This window comes from Rhea americana, unplaced genomic scaffold (assembly GCF_003343005.1).
Source record: "Rhea americana isolate MKP2758 unplaced genomic scaffold, rheAme1 scaffold_36, whole genome shotgun sequence".
In the NCBI taxonomy this organism is placed as follows: Eukaryota; Metazoa; Chordata; class Aves; order Rheiformes; family Rheidae; genus Rhea; species Rhea americana.
This window is the reverse complement of record NW_028186490.1, coordinates 2,353,493-2,370,231: the sequence shown is the minus strand read 5'-3', so window position 1 is coordinate 2,370,231 and position 16,739 is coordinate 2,353,493. Positions and strand designations below refer to the sequence as shown.

General features: G+C 44.4%; 2 protein-coding genes across 4 annotated transcripts in view; one reads left to right on the top strand and one right to left on the bottom strand.

The window, feature by feature from the left end:
• SAMD8 (sterile alpha motif domain containing 8) overlaps positions 1 to 9,963 on the bottom strand; it is a 41,457-nt gene extending 31,494 nt beyond the window's left edge. The window contains exon 1 of the mRNA XM_085312283.1: positions 9,816 to 9,963. The gene's annotated coding sequence lies outside the window, so the exon portion shown is untranslated. The remainder of the gene's footprint in view (positions 1 to 9,815) is intronic.
• LOC146591776 (dual specificity protein phosphatase 13B-like) overlaps positions 3,538 to 16,739 on the top strand; it is a 21,853-nt gene continuing 8,651 nt past the window's right edge. The window contains exons 1-2 of one of the 3 annotated variants that reach the window (XM_085312285.1): positions 3,538 to 3,552; positions 8,750 to 8,847. The gene's annotated coding sequence lies outside the window, so the exon portion shown is untranslated. Of the gene's footprint in view, positions 3,553 to 8,731; positions 8,848 to 16,465; positions 16,626 to 16,739 lie in introns of those variants that run through there. The other 2 variants (XM_085312286.1, XM_085312287.1) reach the window with 2 other exon arrangements.

Below are 16,739 nucleotides of genomic sequence, written 5' to 3'. Positions count from 1 at the left end.
TCCCACTGATAAGCAATATGAACCTGAGCTGCATCAGTTTAGCATCACAAGCAAGAGACTAGCTCTTGCCCTATGAAGACATCTCCCCCTACTGCCTGTCCTCCAGCTCTCATTAGGTTCTTTAAACTTCCCAGATTTAAGCCCAAACACAAGCTGCCTTTCTCTGGCCTCTTCCTTCTCAAAGAATTAGTAAGAGCCTGGAAGAGAGAAGGCATCAAAGGGCCAGGCTTCATCGCCCACAGGGAACTTACTCCTTTCTATTAGTCTCTGTGTAAGGGTCCTGATGCCTGACTATGGAGTCGTCTATGTTCCAGATTTCAAAGCTTCCACTTAAAATAACCTTAAAAACAGTTTAATAAACCAGACTCACTTTTTGCCTGAACATGCTGAATTTGATTTAAGCCCCTCTCATACTACTGTATTCTAAATCTGGTAAGGAACTGAGCTTACATCAATGGCTAGGCTTAATTGATACAAGTAAGTTTTAAACTGATTTGAGAGTGTTACTTTTCCTGTCACCAGTTAATCAGTACCTTAAACTAATGTGATTTTTAATACAGAAACAGTATTCAAAATTCATCTTATCATTCTGCCTGAAAATTAGCTTGTTACTTACATCTTGTGAGCTGTGGAGCAATAATCAAATCTACTTTTGCTCTTTGCTACTTTTTCGATTTATTGATTAGCTGACCTTATAAACTTTTCTTGTCAGATTAAGTAAATACATTTCTCCTTGTTTGTTTGCATTTTAAACATCAGGTCTGATTGTTTTCCTCTCCACTGGAGAGATTTGCAAGGTTATTGGAAGACTTAAATGGTGGTAATTCATGAGTTGTACTTCCTTCCCAGACCCATGTCATCCTTAATTCTTGGAGAGTCTGAGGCATGGATCCTGATTTAGCTGAGCACTCATGGAAAGAAAGTCCCTCCTTATTTCAATGTACATAGGTGCTTTGCAAAATCAGCATATATAAGACTGTTTTAGAGATCTATTCGAGTATCTGTTCAGATTTTCCTAAACCTTGCCAAAGAGCTCTACTGACAAGAGAAAGGGAAAACATTGTAGCATAGAAAGATCAAACAGAAAAATCACATTTAAAACCTAACAGTGTTAGGACAATCTTTATGCCTTACAAAGCAGCAGAGGGATGGAAGAAAAGCTGGATTGCCTTTGAAATTCTTCATTAGGGTTAACAAGGATTTATATGAGTTAATATTGCATCATAATTTATACCTCATTCGCGTTACAGTAGATTTCAGTCTTGAAGCCTTTTGAAGACATGGCACTGAAATATCTGAAATATGTGTGAGTGGAATAATGCATCTTAATGGCTTTAAGCTGGGTAAAATTAGACACATGTGAGAAAGATTAATGGACCCTCCCATCAGGATAATACTTTGCATGCCTCTCAACATCTGTCCCACAAAGCCACAGCTGTGCAAGCTACTCCTATTGTAAATTAGTAGCTGCTCTCCTACACACTGTTCGTCCTATGAGAGTATGTTTCGCAAGGGGTGCAGAAGAGTACAGAGCAAAGCTGAGCCGATATGGCATCCAGGCCACCAATGAAATGATGGTGATCTTGTACAACAAGACTTACTTACCGCAGTGGATGGAATAAATTAGTTAGAAACCCTTTTCAAGGACACTGGGAAATCACAGAAGTGTTTTTAGTCACAATGTTAGTGTTGCCTATATTTTTGCTTGCCTATATTTCTCACTTCTTTCTTCCTTATATGCAGTTTAACTTAGTTTGCTCAGGAAAACAGATTCCAGTGTAAAAGCAGTAGAATTAGCCCTGTAACTTCTTAAAACAAAAAGTACTCTCTGCTGTGGCTTGCCAGGAGGAAAGAAAGGACTTCTCACCACTCACTTGTAACTATTCGTAGTTCAGGTCATGACATGACATGACACAACACTTGAACTTCACTGTTTTCCATTATTGACAGAAAAAAAATGTATTTTCAAATATTCTGACAAGTCGGACACAGGAGCAAAAAACGAAATAAAAATATTTCCTCACTAATCAAAATATGCACATGTCAACAGGGTCTGTATGATTTGGGAGACTAAGGCACTGAATGTTAATGTCTAATTGAGGGAGGAATCCCATTCTGAAAAGATATTTCAGTACCTGAAGATGAGCTGAAGGTAAGAGGTGCCAGCATGTCCTTCCTAGACCCCGCAGGAGTTGTCAGTACTGGAGATCCAGCCTGACTGAGGAGCTGACTGCCTTCCATTTCCTCTGAAATGAACGCTTGCCTTCTCGCATAGGTTCTCCCCAATCTGTTATTCCTCTTTTTTCTCTTCTCTTCTCTTCTCTTCTCTTCTCTTCTCTTCTCTTCTCTTCTCTTCTCTGTATCTAACTGAAGAATGTACCAGATGAAAACCCATAGCAGCTCAAGAACAAGATCCTCTCATAGGAAAGGAGTATGCCAGGGAAACAAGTCCTCTGAAGAGAATTTGAAAACCAATCTCTCTCTCTTTTTTGTTTGCTTTTTTCTTTTTTTTTTTTTTTTTGAAAGTGATTGTCAGCTAGATCCACTTTAGCAAGTGGGTCATGGGGGCTAGTCCCAGCTCAGTAGAGGCTGTGAGTGTAGGAGTCTGTGAGCAGAGGGTCCAGCAAGACCACTCCCAACCACAGCTGTAGTAATCACAAAACCACAGTGTTAGTCTGGAAGAGTCATGTAAAATTTCAGTGCCAGATTATCTTAAATTTCTTTTCCTGCACAGGAACCTAAGGGCATCAAATGAGGTTAGTAGAAGTCAGGTTCAAAACAAGGAGAAGTGGTTTAGTTATGCTGCGAAACACCTTGCCACAGGATGCTGTTGAGAGTAAAAGCCTACAAACACCCACAAGGGTAACCAGACAAGTTGATGTAACAGATATCAAATATACAGAAACTACATCCAGATCTGTGAGCTCCTGAGCTGCAACCGACTGGAAGCAGGGGGAGTACCGGGAAGAAATACAATTTGCCCTTGTGTGTGCCTATTTCCCTAAGAGGAGCTGTGCCCTGTTTCCTATTAGCTGAGGATACTTACAGAATGAGGCCACGTGTGGTGTTTGGGACTGCATCTCGGTTGTATTGGCCAAACTTTCTTTCCTGGGGAGAGCTCTATGTTGGCATGCGCAGAAATATTCCTTACTTGGGGAGTGAATAGGGGCTTTTGCCTAACATTTGCCTCGTGCGGAGTTTTGCTCTGTGGTGGCTGTTCGCATTCCAGCTGGGACGCAGCAGGGAGCTAATCTGGGGAAGTGTTGAGGCGCGTGCTATATTTTGGGACAGCCACCTGCTTGGACACATCAAGTGGCAGCAGAGTTCAGCAAAAACTGCCCTGCTGATCCTGCAGCAGCAACAGCCCTACGGCCTTCAGCGGCACACAAGCCCCAAAGGGGCAGCACCCGAAAATGGCTGGACCCTCTCAGCCCTGCAGTGCTTCAAGCCTCGCGTTCCTTCTACTTAGGAACTGGAAGATATTTTGGACAGCTGCAAGGTGGAATTAAATCACGTGGATGAGGAGTAGTGTAATCCCAACAGTGGTGATATGTAAGTGCTATTTGACCCTGAGCTGTTCAGAAGGGCTGGGGAATACAGTATTCGATAACATGTGCTGTCCAACTAGTTTGTAAAGAGTTGTTAAAATTAGTTGCCTCTAAACAGCATAGAGGAAAGCAAAAGGACTGGCCACTACAGGAAGAACCAACAGAGCAGAATAACATTAACTGAAAAAAAAGAATAAAATTTTCCTCATTATTTTGCATTATTTATTTTGTAATTATTCAACAAGTAGATTTTATAAGTGCTACAAATACTGAATATACAGAGCATGAGGCAGAACCATGATCCTGAATAGCCTAAAATTGAACTATGATTGGTTTTTTTTACCCTTCTGAGATTATTTTTCATCAGAATGTTAATTTTCACATGAGAGGGTATAATAACATTTGCTGTTTGCAGTATGAGCTGACTTACAGTTGAAATTTCTGACAAAAATATGGACATTCTGAATGAAGCTGGGCTGCAGTGTTATACCCTAGACCTGCACAGATGATTGTTTCATTCTGGAACATGAGGGACATCTATTCTGAACAAGCCTATTGCCCATTTTTATGCCAAAACCAGTTCTTTCCATCACTAGCAGATTGGAAACTGGCTGGAATATCTGGAAATTACAATCAGGTTTTCTCAAATAAGAGAAGCAGGAGGAACTAATGATCCTTTGGCTAATTTCCTCTTGATTATAGCTAAAACAGGGATTTTTTTTAGTTATGAATAAACAAAGCTTAAAAATGAGCTAGAGAGTTGGGATAAATAAAACCAAGTTTTTTAAATGTAGATTACAAACTAGATGTGCTTCCTAGTCTCACTGCATTTCTAATATCAGTGACACAAGAGCATCCAGATGATGCCAGTGCCTAGCAGGTTGCTGCCCATTTACAGTCACTGGGAGGCAGGCAGGGGCATGGCTGTGATGGTCTGGACCTGAACGTAGAAAGGCAAAAACCAGCACAGCAGGCAGTACTGGGGTCTCACTGTGGAAGAATGGCATCTCCCATGAGCAAACATCATAGTGTTTGCAAACACAGCCAGAATTTTGCATGGGGAAGGTGTTTGGTTAACGCGTGGAAAGCAAGCAGTGTTACACTCATGATGAGAAGACAGCCGAGGGAAGTCCTGGTGGTGTCTTGGTACCTCTGACCCTCTGCACCTGTAACCCAGAACACATCACAGCAAACTCCAAAAAACTCCCACCTAAGAGGAGACTTGGGCTCTTTGATTGCACAGTGATGGTATCTGGACAAGCATTGCAGCATTAAAGTCAGGCGCTGTGAATTTTAGTGAAATCCTGTCTATTTCACTCAACTTCTGACTCGGTGACAAGAGTGGGAAATCTGCTTTTCCAGTTAAATCTTGTAGTTATACCTGGACCTTTTTACTCTATTAGAGCCACTTAGAGAAATAAGGATTTGCAGGACTGAGCCCAACAGGTAGTAAAAAGCAAAGATTAAGGCCCTATAAAATACACTGAAATTACATTGTCTTAATGCCATTGTTTGGTTTTAGACATTCTTTCAAGTGCAGTTTTAAGACTCCCATTAATGCCTATGGGTATGTACATCCCAAGTTATTCTTGCATGTTTATCACCAAATGCATTCTGAAAAAATGTAATGAGTGCAGAAAAGAAATGTATAGATGGAAACAGTGTCTATATGTAGTAGAGAAAAGATGAACTTGCAGAAATATCAGCTAACAGAAGTAGAAAGGTAAATTGGTTTTGTCACTAATGCAACAGCTGGGATCTAATATTCAGGTTAAATACAAAGAGTGGAAGACTGCAACAGTAAAACTGGAATTTTTTCAAGTACCATAGAGGGAATTTTCTTTATTCTGCCAACATCAATAAGACAAATGTGAACAGCACCTCAGAATAGGGTTTCATGGGATCATCTTGAGGTGGAAATAGAGAAGAAAGTGAGGATTTGCATTTAGGCTTGACCTAATGCTCAGTGAAGTCAGTGGATACTGGATGATTCTGTTACTGAGCAAACTCATTCTAGTATAAATTAATTAGTGTTAGGACATCTGCCATAGCTAAAATAACCTGAAGCAGTACCATAAATTGTCACTAATTGTTTCTGTGAAACCAGTCACATACAGCTCCTCAGGAGCTACTTGGAAATTAAAGATCAGCCTAAAAATTAAAGGTAAATTTTTCTAGGAAGTATGTTTCCTCATGGCTTTAGCAGAAACTTGATGGTCAGCTTCTTTGAATGAGCTAAACATCTCTCATAAAATAAAGTAGAGATGGCTGGTTTTACATGATGCCTTTCATCCTAGGGGACTTTGAAGTGGTTCAACAAACTGATTATTAAATATTTGTCTGGCTCTCAGCCACCACTGATATGAAAGGCCAAGGCCAAGGCCAAGACCCTTTGGGTTCAAAGGTAAAAGCTTTTAAAAAGTACTATACATAATAAGCAGCTCAGGGAACAAGATCTAAAACATCCTGCAGAAATCAAACTTCATGTTGAATTTTAAGCAGGCAGGATTATCAGCTGGAGTTTAGCCAGATTAGCAAGGCTAACATCACTCCAGCAAAGAAATGTGTTATGATTACAGTCTGAAGCAAAGTCTGAGTGTGTTTTTTCAACATATGTATTTCAAGCCCAGTTGTAGAAGGACCTAAGCTGCTTCACGAAATGAATCTTTGCAAAGCATTTGGGCCAGTAATTCCCATTGACTTTGTAGTCAAATAGAGCCTGTACCACATATTACATTTATACCTATATACATACCTATAACAAGAAGTTATAGGTAGGAAACTGTTTTTGCAGAAGTGAAATGACTTTGAATTCCACATTTTCTGTATCTCCTCTGAGTATATTCAGAAATCACAACCTTTTATATTTTCAGTAGTACATTATTATTTGCTACACAGCAAGTCTCAATGTGTTGTGGGCACTGGTCTCTGCGGACAGTAACACAGGGCAACAAGATACCCTGAGTTGTTTTTTTCTTCATGAGCTTTCATATGTGCTTCTCCACAGCTTCATAGCTCATGTCAAGGAAGTCCTGAGAACCCTTGGTGTCACCAGTGTACTGAATGGTGCACACAGCATGGGGAAGCAAAGGAAAACCAAATTTTCTATGGCCAGGAAAGTCATTATTATGGAATACTTGCAGAAGACGCAGTCAATTTTTCCGCGGTCATGCATTTCTATAGTATCTCCAAGCACAGCAACAAGGCACTAACCATACCTAACCTGGCTGGGGAGTGTGTCTCCTGGCAGTAAGCCACTGCTCTTAGGGAGCACTTTCATTCAGTCATCACAGATTACTGCACAAGCATTAACTAAACCTCACTCAACCACTCGGGCAAGGCTTATTATCCACTTACGGATGCTGTCTCCATTGGCAGGTGGGAGGAAAGCGGGGCATTGAAAGATTAGGAGTAACCCACAAAGCCGTGTTCAGATCAGTGGCAAAGATCATGTGTTGCCTAACGGTAATCCTACCAGTGCTGGGAACAGACAGAAGGGCCCTACCTGGGCCCTTCCTGGACCGCACGCCCTGTAACAGGAGAGGAAAAAAAGCAAGCGACTATAAAGGTAAATGATGCTGCATTTTAGTGAGTGGGGAGAAAGATTCTGCATTTTCAGTCGAAAACCACTGATTTTTAAAGTATTTCTGTATCGAGTCATCAGAATACACAACATAAAAATTGTTACTTTTTGGTTTCAGAAACAGCCAAAAGCTGCGAACAGCTGTTGTAAGAGCTATGCCAATAGGCCATTTGCAAAGTCTTATGCCATGCTTTTACCTCTGTTTCTAGATTCAGCTCTCTAGTAACAAAAAGTGGTTCTTGATTTATGAGATTAATGTAATGCCCTGAAGGCTGGTTTATCTCGGCTGCTGTAAATTGGATCTCTGAGAGATGAGATGTGGGTGAGGCAGTAGCAGGAACTTAAGCAATATTTGACCATGACACTTTTCTGTGCAGCCTGGAACAGAACAGCCTGTATTCATTTTTATTTTGCAGGGAAAATCGGAAAATCTTGGCTGATTGTAATCTTGGTAAAAGCAGATTTGCTTTTCTTGTGCTGGCTTACCATCATTTTTCTCTAGATGACACTGCCCAAAGAGTTATCCAGTACTGAGCAATTTCACTACACTGAGGGTTCTTCAAACAGCTGCAGTGTTTAGATACTGAACTGAGAAACAGAATACACCTACATAAGCCGTTGTAAAATAAAAGATCAAAGTGACATGAAGAAATGCCAGACAGACCATCTGAATATGAAATAAAGACAACAGGAACATGGTCCCAAAGCTTCGGCATTAAGCCGCTCTTTCCCCTACATTTAGGACATAGAAGATTTCTGAATTTGATATCTGACCAAAATCATTCCTCAATCATTCATAAATAAAGGCAACAAATATGTTCTATGTCCTTTAGGATATGTTTTCAGTTTAGTTGTCCACCCTATTCATGAAAATTTACAAGTTTTCAACTTGTAAAACAAATTCAGAAAAAAAAAGCCCCTATTTAAAACTAAAGTACTTAGGGATATCCCTGGACTTTAAATGATGCTGACCTGTTTTGCTGATTTGGGATCAGCAAATGGAAAGGGGAAAAAAGTTAAAGCCCAGCAAGTACAGGAAATGACCAGGGTGGAGGATAGAATTTTTGCACTCTTACGGCAAAATACAGTCAATTCCCAGAGACTTTCCAGAGGCACCTTGCTCCTGCCATGCACCCTAATTGGCAAGCTGGGATAGACCACCCTCAGGCATTTATATCTTAGGGTAGGCTGTGGAAGGCACATGTAGTCATGGTGTGCAAGTGGTACAGGTGCATTGGTCACTGCCTCCCTCTATTTACTGATTTAGACTGAAATCCTGGAGATGCAGAAGTAAAATAGCCGAGGAAAGTTATAGTGACAATTCAAGCATCTTAGCAGAACTAGGTAGCATTTGCTCAGCACGCACTTGCAGCATGTGTGCATTTCTGTCCAAGTGGACATGGCACATCAGAATATCAACAATTAGGCCAAATTAATCCCTGTTGAAACTCCATTAAAACCCAGCGGCGCAACCCAGCAGGGTTGAATTGGCCTTACTATTTCCAAACAGGGAAGCTTCTCAAGGACGGTATGGCTTAAGAGGCACACATAATTGGCAGGTACTCAAGAATCAAAATAGAACAAGAATCACCAGCCGTGTACATCCTGTGCTTCACAGGCGAGACGCAAGCGAGGAAAACAATCAAGTTGTCTGCTGGAAAAAGCTGCTTCCCAGGATCGCTCTAACCAAGGTGCAAGTGTGATCAATCTGCATGGGCAAGTATCAGTTTTCCACGTACGTTTCACCTAACGCTGGCTGCCTGCGGAGAGCAGCTTGGGCAGGCTAATGCATGCTTGTTATCGCCGGCATAAATATCTCTGCCTTGTGTTATTGTGGCACAAAGCAGCTGGACCATTTGAAAATCATTTAAGAAGCACTATAAAATTAGGGCTCCAGTGCTCTTATTTTATGACTTTCATGAGCAGCCATTGCCTAGAGAGAAATTATCCTCTTTATTTTCAAGGCTAAAGGTTTTTTTAACATTCATCAAAATCAAAGTGCACCCCTGATAACACATTGAGCTGTTTCTTATCTAGTACAGACTCTTTACCTTCTGCATAATACCACGTTTGAGATCTCAGTTCTTCATATACAACTCATTTCATTTTGTCTGCTGTTGTTTTCATCAGCTGAATTTGCATAGTTACAGGAGAGGCTGGCTTATGCCCTGAAACATATTCCTTCCCTAATTCTTATTTTTTAAAAATTTCCAGAACAATAGCTCTGAGTATTTTTGTTACTCATCCTTCTATAAAAATGGTCAATTACCTCTTCTGGCAATGGAGGTGCACAAACCAATTAAGCACTGTAAGCAAAAGATTTTTCAAGGGCATAAATAGTACTTAGGTATATAATCTGATAGGTTCTCTGTTGTGCCTTTGAAAATCTCTCACCCACATATAAAAAAATGATGGTTTTGATAATGTTTTTTCCTGTATTGTTTGCACAGACAGCTTCTTTAGTAAACTCTGGAAAACAGTGGGTGAACAGTCATGAGTAATTCTCTCTAATTCTCATATATATTAATACCAAAAAGAAGGATGAGAAAATACAGTTAGTATGAAAGGCATTCTGTTCTATTCAGATATAAATAGTGTGGTTGTATCCACCATACTTAAGGCTCCATTAGGACGCTCAGATTTGAAGAGTTTAAGAAGAGATCCTGCATGAAATTTGCACTTACCCATGTCATGAGTGGGGAATGGCGAGGCCTTGCATGTCCCGTCTCCTGCAACTCTGGCAAATCACTGTCCCCCCCTGTGTTGTGCTTATTTAGCCTATCTTTCGTTTGTGTAAGAGGCCTGTCACCATATTATCCAGACACGAAATACAAACTGAAGATAAATATTTAGAAAGTCATAACTATAGCTCTGTTCTCATGACTCTCTCTTTGGCCAGGCTTTCTTCTTTATTCCCTCAGGGGAGGCAGACTGCGTTCCTGTGCCTAAAGGTGGCAAATGCTTGCTTGATAGTTTTTCCAGGCATGCTTTCAAATCTCTGTAAATAGGGATGGCCAGCGCTAACAGATCACGCTGTGAAAGCATGTGCAGCCACACGGAGGAGCTGGGAAGACAAGGTGCAGCATCCTGCGTGAAGGAGCTGTAATGGAGCAGAAGGCAGCCTGCACGTGGGCGAAGAGCGCCCTGCTACCATGCCAACACCTCTGCTGTTACCCACTATTCAATTTATCAGCTAGAGGCTTAAGCGAGCAGAGGGGCAAGATGGAGTTGTGTGGAAATCACAATTGCTCGTGACCCTAGGAAGGCAGAAAACAAGACAGACACAGTCAGCAGACCCTAGTACAGTCTGCTGTCACCCCGGATAAGGAAACTGGGGCAGCATTTAGTAAGTCAGTCACAATAAGAAAGTACCTCAGCTCTGCGGCATGTTTTTCTGTTCCAATACTGAGCAAGGCAGTAACAATGTGCCTGTGTCTGGCGGTGCCAGGAACAGGCAGAAGGGCCCTACCTGGGCCAGCTCTCAGCTCCCGGACTTCAGACCAGGTTTGACATTTTGGGTATAGCGCTGATCCACCCAGGCTCAGCCCTGATTTGTGGCAACAGTCAACAGTAAGCGGCCAGGGAAGAGCAGAGCTCAGTGTAGCCCTCTCAAGACCAGATCCAGCATCACAACCGCGATTCTTTCAGCTGCACAGCAGCTTCCTCCCTTCTGTGCTTGTGTGTGCATCCGCTCTTTCCCTCTAAGGTACATGCGCCTCGCTCAGCACAAATCTCAGCAAAATCCCTTCCACTCAGAGCTTTCAAAGTCCTTGACAGCTCTGAATTTGCCTCTGCTTTGGGGATGAACAATTTGTGTTGAACTGTTTCTTGTGGTGATCTAAAAGAGATGGTGGATTAACGTTTGAAGTCAGTGCTTCAGTGCTAAAAGGAAATCTGCTGAGGGTTTTTCTTTTTACGCGTGGAAGAAGAGTAGATGCCTATGGAGTCTCTAGAGCATCTCATCTCCCACCTTCTAAAACCTCAGTACGTAAAGGCTACACGCTCACATCATGTGCAGAACAAGATCAAGCATACCCTGGAGGAGCTTTGACCTAGGTGATCACTGCTGGCAGCCTCAGGTTGTAGGATATTCTGGAGGGGGTAGATTCAAAGTCAGATTTTGCTCTGTTAAACCTGTTCATTTTCCGGAAGGCTAAATCTACTTTAGAGTTGTAGATAGGATTCAGATTTCAGAGCTGGGCAGTTGAGGGGCAACAGAAGGCTCCTGGATGCTAGATGCATGGTTGTGGTGTAGTCAGCAACAGCACAACTTCTGTCACCTGCTTTCTTCATAGGATAAAGCTGATTCCTGCTAAATGCAGATCCAAACAGGGGGCAAACTCATTCCACAGCAAAGAACAATAGCTTAAAAAATAAGTAGGATCAGAAGGGGGCAGGTATGAAGGCACTAGGGTCTGCTTTAGCATCCTCTCGTGTGGTAAGCATGCTCCAGTATGTAATGGGCACTTGAGATATTTTTTGCAACGGCTGAAAGTTAGTTTGAACATTTTTCTTCTCTTGCTTCTCTGCTGCTGACCTGTTTTCTTCCTCCTCCTTGCTGCCACTGAGAAATGAATCATGGTTCATAGTGATGAGAAGCAGATGCTACATGTTTGGTGCCTATGTTAGATAATTCAATATTTATTAATGGATATTATGGAAACTCCACTCATAAGACACATGGAAAAGGTGCCAAAGCAAGTTAGATCCAAAGCTCTATCTAGCCCACTATTCTCCATTAGCCCAGAGAAGGGTTTAGAGGAGAAGAGCATAAGATATAGGACAAGTTTTGAGTGATGCTTCCCCTGCATATCCTCCAGCTTTGGCTGTCAACAGATTAGCTGTTTCCTAAACCTTGTAATACGTTTAATTACTGGAGAAGACCGAAGGTCTGATAGTAGTGCAGAAGTCCCTAATTGCTTCTGCCTAATGAGCACCTTGCCTCAATCAGCTCCAGGGAGTGTCTAAAAAATAAAATAAATAAATAAAACAAAGGAGGGTGAGCAGAAAGCTGCAATAGCTGGCTTTAGCAGCAAGCTCTTCCCCTGGCTCAGGCCCCAAAAGGCAAGGTTTTAGGGCAGGCCTATTGCTACTGGGTTTTAAACATGTCTTTTACAGCTTTATTCCCCCCCCCCCCSCCCCGTCAGACAAGCTGCAAATGCTGATAGTAAGTTTCCTTTATGCCTCTTTCCAACGTAAAGGAAGAGCAAGGGAGCCGCAGGCTTCGCCCGAGGTTTCCAGCTGCCCCCGGGGCGGCGGGCACGGGGAGCCACGGCCGGTGCGGAGTGCGCGGGGCTGTGCGGTGGCACAGGGACACCTGCCGGAGAGCACGCCGAACACGCCGCCGGCACGGCCGCGGGCACCGCGAGGCGCGCTCGCGGCCAGCGCTTCTCCCCAGCGCCGGTCCCCGGGCCAGCCGGGGCACCCAGCACCCCGCTACTGCTGCAGAGACCTCCCGGCGGCTTTGAGCGATGTTACGGCTTGGTAGTAACTCTTATCCATGAATAGAGGCCTGTTAATTCCCGCTGATTTCTAACAGTCTCGGCTGTTCATGCTGGCATCTTGGTAAAGCATGATTTTTTTTCAGAAAATCTCAGCAAAATCTCAACAGCAGGCCAACTAAAGTCATTTCAGATTGATTGTCCCAATCTCAAAATGTTCCTGATCAGTGGTGACTTGCAGATCTTTAGGTCAAGGTTTCACCCACCACGTGGTCCCTGTTGCAGGGGGCCCCCAGAGCGGAAATGTGCACCCCCTTGCTGAGCCCACCACCTCACTCTGCCTCCTTTCTCGCACGGCATCTCCCTTTGCTTCTTCCTTGTAGAAATTTCCTTCCTGATCACTTCTCGGAGCTTCGGCATACCACCTCCCGCCGAGCAGCAGTGCGTGACAGCGCTGCGTGATGGAGGGCACGCGCACACCGGGCGTCCCGATGCGCTTCTGGCATGCTGGCTCGTGCATTCCCATTTCGTTCATCTAGAGTTGAGGGCTGTGGTGTTGAGAAGCTTGACTCACCATTTACCCTTCCAGTGCAGCCCATGGTTGTCCCATTTCTCCTAAGGAGGCTATAAGCAGAGAAGCTCTCCTCAGTTTTATTTTTTAAAGGATGCAGGCACGCATCGCTCTGGGTGGAGAGGAGGGAGAGTAAAGCCTTTGGTTAACTCAGAGCACCCAACAGGTCTGATACTGCTCTTTACAAACCAGTTTCCATCCTTGGAGAAAAGGCCTATATTTTTTAAGAAAGGCATTTGAAGTGAAGCGTCTGGGGAGAGGCCGTGAACAGCTGCTCCATTTTGCTGCTATCTCCTGTCCCAATAAACTCCCAGGGCAGTTTTCTCCAATGCTGGTGCTCAGACACCCTCCAGCGACCAACCCGCCACCAGCCTGCAGGTCGCCCGTGCCACCCGCTCCCAGGGGCCCAGGGACCCTCCAAACCCTCTCTCGAAGGCCACCCAGCACCTTCCCTTATACAGAAGCCTGTGTAGGAACAGATACAGCACAGCTGGTTTGATGCATTACCCCCAGGTCAATATCAATTTAATTAATCCAGTACATAACACATTTTTCTCCCCTCCAACCAATATGATTTCCTGTATATCAGTTACACTTCTGTTTAAAATCATGATTATATTCTCAGTGTCTTCTTTTTTAAATCATTCAGGATTACTTTCTGCTGCCATCTTCTGGCAAAATAAAAAATTACAGTATTTCAGTAGCAGCAGTGTTGCTGTGCTGTTGAAAGGCAAGGCTTATCATTAAAGGTAGTATGCAATTAGATCAGTTGGCATAAATGGAAAAAATATAGCAGCCCTTCTTGCATGTTCTTGCATGCAATTCTGCCAGCTCTACCAGTTGATCTAGTAGAAGTGTTTCAGTGGTAATCCCAGAGCAAAATGTCTTTTTTAGATCTTGTGTTTCCTGAATGCGTCTAACAGCAAAGGAGAGCTGCAAAACAAGTGAGGCTTCATAGTTATAGTCTACATTTTATAACAGGACTGCCTAGAGTGTAACATAAATACTTTGAAGAGAAGTTTGTTTGCAAAATTTGGTTTCAGGTCTTCATAGTTCATAAACAAAACATATTTTTTTCCTCTATGAAACCAAAGGAAGCTCTTGTCTGATAGGCATGTAAAGATTTTCCTTTGATTACAACAGGTAGGAAGGTGTTTCTTTCTGATCGCTCAATATATGCAGTACAAATCATGCCAAAACACCTTACATAATTTGTTTAATTCTAAAATAAGCCATTTTGAATATTTTTGTTTAAAATGTACAAAAGGTTAAATTTTTTTTCAAAGCAAAGTTTTTCAAGACTTTTAACATGAAACATTACCAAAACAAAAAATTACTGTTCCCGATTTTTTCCTTTTCCTGCAAACACACAGGCTTTCATTGTAAATTACCAGTCTTGACCCCACTCTCTTGTAACATAGCATATATTTTTTGATAAAAAATATGACTTACTCCTGCTAATTAAAATGGGGGAAAAAATCCAAATGAAAAAAGACAATCTTTTCCCTTAAAATAAAATCAAGATTTTGAGCCAGTAAGAAAGACTACTCACAAAATCCCAGCCTACAAAGCGAACATAAATAAAAGCTGTTCACAGCTTTGTGCAGTTTCCCTAGCACCCGCAGAAATGACTGCTCAGGATGCCAGGCACCGGAGAGAAAGGATGTACATGCTATTTATAGCTCACGGATGGCGCCCGTCACTGGTGTACCTGAGCAGCTCACAGACCTTACTGCGTTCTTGCTCCCAGCGGCTTTCTCACGGAGAGGACAGCCTTCCCAGGGCAGTGCTGGAGCCACCAGGTTTGCGTTGGGAAAATGCATTGCTAAATATTGCAGCCTGGTCCCAAAGGGTCTATTAAGACTGGCCTGCAGCAAGCGCAACCTCCAGCGAGGCTGGCGCCGCGCTGGAGGCGTTTCCTCCTCTGCTTCGGCCACGCAAAGCCGCAGGAGGAAACGGCATCGGAGGAGCAGCAGCGTAACGCCTGACAAGGTCGAGGGGGGAACCACAGAAAACCTCGCTGGCACGCAGCACCCCCTCCTGTGGCCTTGCCCCGCAGACTGCAGGACTGGGCCGGTGAGCGGGGCAGCCTCGCAACCACCTGCCCCAGCTGCTCCCCGCAAGCCAGCAAAGGCAGGAGACGCTCCCTGCTGATCCCGGGCCGAGGCTTCCCGCAGGCCAGCAAGGCGGCCCCGGTGCCTGCTACGCATGGGCATGGAGAGGGGCTGCACGCCCCTCTTCACCCCCCCACCTGGCAGCTCGCCACTGGCTTCCGCTCTGGTTTACCCAGCACCCCAGTACCAGAGAGAACCACCCCCTGCTCCTATTTTCTTCTTTCTGGACCCACAGCTCTAGACGTAAGGCCTCCCCACAGCAGTTCTTGTGCATCTCCTCTGTGACAACTGCTTGTGACAAACTACCAGCCTATTTAAGAATGCACTTAATCAAAAAAAAAATCATGATTTTAACATCAACAATTGGAAAGTTAAAGAAAAACCATCTCCTCCAACAAAGCTGGCCTGGGAAGATCCATGAGACATCTGAAAAGCCTAAGTGGCAAAACTAATCTTCCACTGTAGAGTTTTGGACTCTTTCAGTCTTGATCCTACTGCAAAGAGTTTGTGTTGACTTTGTGAGAAGGGCCCTTTCTCATATGCACCCTTCCAAGCAAGGTAAGGAAAAGAGCACTTTCCAGGGAAAGACAACTCAAAGATACCACTGCCAAATGACTGAGGAACATCAAAAGCCTTTTACTTGTGCCTTCAAATATTCTGACAGCCTGCCAACTAGACAGCATTGTCAATTTGATATTGACAGCAGCAGTCAGACAAAAATCAGTTGAGAAGTAAATCAAGGAGAAGAAAAAAAAACCTTTAATCCATGGTCACACAAATCCATACTGCCTGCAGAAGGGCAAGCGCTTTGGAGCCCTTTTAATAGCAATATATTAACATCCTTGTTTGCCTTTCCCGATGCTTGCAGGGCATTTTTCTCCCGCTCTCACAGTCAGGTTTCTCCGAAATCGCTTGCGTCAGAGCTGCCCATCGCTTATCCCGATCGACAGCGTGCAGCGCTGGTGACCGCTCGGCGCGGCTCTGCCTGCGGCCGCCCTTGCTGCGCCGTTAGCGACACCGAGGTCCCTTTGGCCCCCGCTCCCGCGGGAGCAGGGTGCGGGGTGCCCAGGGGCGCTTTCCGCCCGAGCAGCCCGGCCGCCGCCGCGCCGGACCGCGGGGTTTCCGCGGCCGGCAGCCGTGCGCCGCGCGGGGTCTGGTGCTCGCCCCGCGGCAGCGCGCGGCGCGGCTCTGACTGCTGGTGGCAGGACTTAAAACTGCAGCTGCTTTAACGCGGGGAGAAGCAGGAATGTAGTCGGGATGTGCCGGGCGAGACGGCATGGGCCGGGCGCCGGGGCAGGAGCCCGCGGAGGGCAGCGCTGCCCCGCGGCGGACGCAGCGCCCCGCCGCTCAGGGATGCCCGCAGCTGAGGTAACGCTTCTCGTTTCTCCTCTGAGCGTGGAAGCTGCGGTCTGCAGAGCCGCCGGCCCGCCGCGTTTCCACCCCCGCGGCCGGCAGCGCGGCCCCCCGCGTTTCCACCCCCGC